Source organism: Somniosus microcephalus, chromosome 8 (genome assembly GCF_052327205.1).
Source record: "Somniosus microcephalus isolate GS21.2 chromosome 8, FLI_Smic_1.0, whole genome shotgun sequence".
NCBI classification, from domain to species: domain Eukaryota; kingdom Metazoa; phylum Chordata; class Chondrichthyes; order Squaliformes; family Somniosidae; genus Somniosus; species Somniosus microcephalus.
In genome coordinates this window covers 204469854-204475047 of record NC_140994.1, presented here as the reverse complement: position 1 = coordinate 204475047, position 5194 = coordinate 204469854, and positions in this window count along the sequence as shown.

Here is a 5194-nt window from a genome sequence, read left to right as displayed (position 1 = left end):
GCGTTGGACTGCCCCAGTTCCACGTGTGTCGACTCTCAGAGTGATGATGATGCGTGGAGGTTGTTGGGAGTTTAGTGGCTGGCATTGTGGTGATTGCACTCGCTGCTTTCATGTTCTTGTCTCCCGAATCAGCGTGTTTCTGGGCAGCTCAAACTTGCAATCAGGAAATGGCAGAATTACTAAAGAGCTAGTACAAAAGTAAAATACTGCTGGAAATCTGCAATAAAAACAGAAATTGCTGGGAATACTTAGCAAGTCAGGCAGCATCTGTGGAGAGAGAAACGGAGTTAACCTTTCAGGTTGATGACCTTTCATCAGAACTGGAAAAAGTCAGAGATGTAACCGGGATAGTGCCAGAGGACTGGCGAGAACTAATATTGTTCCTATATACAAAAACGGACTTAAAACAAAACCTGGGAACTATAGACCAGTCAGCTTGATGTCAATGGTAGGAAGGTTACTGGAATCTATACTAAAAGAAGTGATAGAAGAGCATCTAGAGAGAGACAATAGAATAAAAAATAGCATGGATTCTGAAAGGCTAAGTCATGCTTAACTAACCTGATAGAATTCTTTGAAGAGATAATGGGAAGTGTAGATAAGGGTAATATAGTAGATGTCATATACTTGATCTTCAAAAGGTCTTTGATAAGGTACCACACAGTAGGCTCATGATAGGTTAGGGCATGTGGAGTTAGGGGACAACTAGCTGAATGTATAGCAAATTGGCTAAAAAATAGACAGCGGAGTGTAGGGTAGTTATTCAGATTGGAGGAAGGTAGAAAGCACATTTCCACAAGGATCAGTGTTTGGACCACTGTTACTCATAATTTACATTAATGATTTCAATTTAAGAACAAGTAACTCAATATCAAAATTTGCAAATGATACTAAACTGGGTGGTATAGCTAACAGTGAGTAAGAATGCAACATTGTACAAGAAGACTTTAGAAAACTTGCAGACAAGGCAGTTAAGTGGCAAATGAACTTTAACATAGATAAATGTGAGGTGATGCACTTTGGTAGGAAAAATAGAAATATCCCCTATATCTTAGAAAATAAGAAACTGAATGGGGTAGAATAAACATAGAAAAATAGGAGCAGGAGTAGGCCATTCGGCCCTTCGAGCCTGTTCCACCATTGAATATGATCATGGCTGATCCTATCTCAATACCATATTCCCGCTCTCTCCCCATACCCCTTGATGCCTTTTGTGTCTAGAAATCTATCTATCTCCTTAAATATATTCAGTGACTTGGCCTCCACAGCCTTCTGTGGTAGAGAATTCCACAGGTTCACCACCCTCTGAGTGAAGAAATTTCTCCTCATCTCAGTCCTAAATGTCCTACCCCATATCCTGAGACTGTGACCCCTCGTTCTAGACCCCCCAGCCAGGGGAAACATCCTCCCTGCATCCAGTCTATCTAGCCCTGTCAAGAGTTTTATACGTTTCAATGAGATCCCCTCTCAGTCTTCTAAACTCTAGTGAATACAGGCCTAGTCGACCCAATCTCTTCTCATATGACAGTCCTGCCATCCCAGGAATCAGTCTGGTGAACCTTCGCTGCACTCCCTCTGTGGCAAGTATATCCTTTCTTAGGTAAGGAGACCAAAACTGCACACACTACTCCAGGTGTGGTCTCGCCAAGGCCCTGTATAACTGTCGTAAGACATCCTTGCTCCTGTACTCAAATCCTCTTGCAATGAAGGCCAACATGCCATTTGCCTTCCTAACTGCTTGCTGCACCTGCATGTTTGCTTTCAGTGACTGGTGTACAAGGACACCCAGGTCCCTTTATACATCAACATTTCCCAATCTATCACCATTTAAATAATACTCTGCCTTTCTGTTTGTCCTACCGAAGTGGATACCTTCACATCTATCCACGTTATACTGCATCTGCCATGTATTTGCCCACTCACTCACTTACCTAAATTGCCTTGAAGCCTCTTTGCATCCTCCTCACAACTCACAATCCCACCTAGTTTTGTGTCGTCAGCAAACTTGGAAATATTACATTTGGTTCCCTCATCCAAATCATTGATATATATATTGTGAATAGCTGGGGCCCCAAGCACTGATCCCTGCGGTACCCGACTCGTCACCGCCTGCCACCCCGAAAAAGAGCAACAGGATCGAGGGATACAGGTGAACAAATCATTAAAAGCAGCATCACAGGTTAGCAACGCAATTAAAAATGCTAACAAAGTACTGGGATTTATTGCTAAGGGTATAGAATGCAAAAGTAGCAAAGTTATGTTAAATTTGTATGGGACCCTGGTCAGGCCGCACTTAAGAGTACTGTGCACAGTTCTGGTCTCCATGCTATAAAAAGAACAAAGAAACACTGCAGAAAGTGCATAAAAGATTTACAAGGATGGTACCAGAACTGAGAGATTATCGCTATTGGGATTACCTGGAAAGATTGAACAGGTTGGGGCTTTTTCTTTAGAAAAGAGAAGACGTAGAGGTGACCTGATAGAGATCTTTAAAATTATGAGTGGGTTGGACAGGGTAGATGTGGAGAGAATGTTTCCACTGGTAGGAGAATACAAAACTAGGAGCCATAAATAAAAGATAGTTACTAATAAATCCAATGGGGAAATATGGAGAAATTTCTTTACTTAGAAAGTGGTTAGTAAATGGAACTCGTTTACACAGGAAGTGGTTGAGGCAAATAGCTTAGATGGTTTCAAAGGAAACTAGACGAGTACATGAGAGGAAAAGTAATCGAAATATATGCTGAATGGCAAATAGCTTAGATCAGAGGTTCCCAAACTACTTATTGCGTACCCCCGTCCAGATCTACCAGCTGCCCGCATATCCCTACCAGCATAAATACATGTACTTCATTGGCTGCAAAGCGCTTTGAGGCGTCTGGTGGTCTTGAAAGGCGCTATATAAATGCAAGTCTTTCTTTTCTTTTATAGAATCATAGAATGGTTACAGCACATAAGGAGGCCATTTGGCCCGTGTCGGCTCTCTGCAAGAGCACTTCAGCTAGCCCCACTCCCCCGCCCTTTCCCCATAGCCCTGCATTTTTTTTTCCTTCAGGTACTTATCCAATTCTCTTTGAAAGCAACGATTGAGTCTGCCTCCACCACCCTTTCAGGCAGTGCATTCCAGATCTTAACCACCCGCTGCGTAAAAATGTTTTTCCTCATGTGGCCTTTGGTTCTTTTGCAAATCACCTTGAAACTGTCCTCAGTTTTTCTATCTACTCTGTCTAGACCCCTCATGATTTGGAACACGTCTATCAAATCTCCTCTCAACCTTCTCTGCTCTAAGGAGAGCATCCCCAGCTTAGCTAGTCTATCCACGTACTCTGAAGTCCCTTATCCCTGGAATCATTCACGTAAATCTTTTTTGCACCCTCGCTAAGGCCTTCACATCCTTCCTAAAGATTCATCATAATTTCCTTGCTTCTATTTATGAAGCCCAGTATCCCGTATGCTTTTTTAGCCACTTTCTCAACCTGCCCTGCCACCTTCAATGATTTGTGCACACATACCCCCAGGTCTCTCTGTTCATGCACCCCCTTTAGGATTGTACCCTTGAGTTTATATTACCTCTCCTCGTTCTTCCTACCAAAATGAATTACTTCGTACTTTTCCGCCTTAAATTTCATCTGTCAATTTCACCAGCCTATCAATGTCTTCTTGAAGTCTATCACTATCCTCCTCACTGTTCACTATACTTCCAAGTTTTGTGTCATCTGCAAATTTTGAAATTGTACCCTGTACTTCCAAGTCCAAGTAATTAATATATATCAAGAAAAGCAGTGATCCTAGTACCGACCCCTGGGGAACACCAGTGTATACCTTCCTCCAGTCCAAAAAACAACCATTCACCACCACTCTCTGTTTCCTGTCACTTAGCCAATTTCGTATCCATGCAGCCACTGTCCCTTTTATTCCATGGGCTTCAACTTTGCTGGTAAGCCTATTATGTGGCACTTTATCAAATGCCTTTTGGAAGTCCATATACACCACGTCAACCGCATTGCCCTCATCAACCCTCTCTGTTACCTCATCAAAAAACTCAATCAAGTTAGTTAAACATGATTTGCCTTTAACAAATCCGTTCTGGCTTTCCTTAATTAAATGACAATTTACAAGTAACTGTTAACTTTGTCCTTGATTATAGTTTCCAAAAGCTTCCCCGCTACCGAGGTTAACCTGACGGGCCTGTAGTTGCTGAGTTTATCCTTACTCCCTTTTTTGAACAAGGGTGTAATATTTGCAATTCTCCCGTCCTCTGGCACCACCCCCGTATCTAAGGAGGATTGGAAGATTATGGCGAGTACCTCTGCGATTTCCTTCTTAACCATCCTAGCATTCATCCCATCCGGTCCTAGTGACTTATCAATTTTAAGTTTAGACAGCCTTTCTAGTACCACCTCCTTATCAATTTTCATCTCATCCAGTATCTCCACTACTTCCTCTTTCACTATGACTTTGGCAGCATCTTCTTGGTGAAGACAGAAAGAAAAGAAAGACTTGCATTTCTATAGCACCTTTCACGGATGTCTCAAAGCGCTTTACAGCCAATGAAGTACTTTTGAAGTGGAGTCACTGTTGTAATGTGGGAAAGTAATGATGCAAAGTACTCATTTATTACTTCAGCCATAGCCCTCTGCCTCCACACGTAGATCTCCTTTTTAGTCCCTAATTGGCCCCACCCCTCCTCTTACTACCCGTTTATTATTTATATGTCTGTAGAAGACTTTTGAATTCCCTTTTATGTTAGCTGCCAATCTATTCTCATACTCTCTCTTTGCCCCTCTTATTTTCTTTTTCACTTCCCCTCTGAACTTCTATATTCAGCCTGATTCTCACTTGTATTCTCTAACATCTGTCATATGCCCAGTTTCTCTGCTTCATCTTACTCTCTATCTCTTTCGTCATCCAGGGAGCTCTGACTTTAGTTGCCCTACCTTTCCCCCTCGTGGGAAAGTACCTCGACTGTACCCAAACTATCTCCTCTTTAAAGGCAGCCCATTGTTCGATTACAGTTTTGCCTGCCAATCTTTGATTCCAATGTACCCAGGCCAGATCCGTTCTCAGCCCACTGAAATTGGCCCTCCTCCAATTAAGTATTTTTACTCTAGATTGCTCCCTGTCCTTTTCCATAACTTAACTAAACCTTATGATATTATGATCACTGTTCCCTAAATGTTCCCCTACTGACACT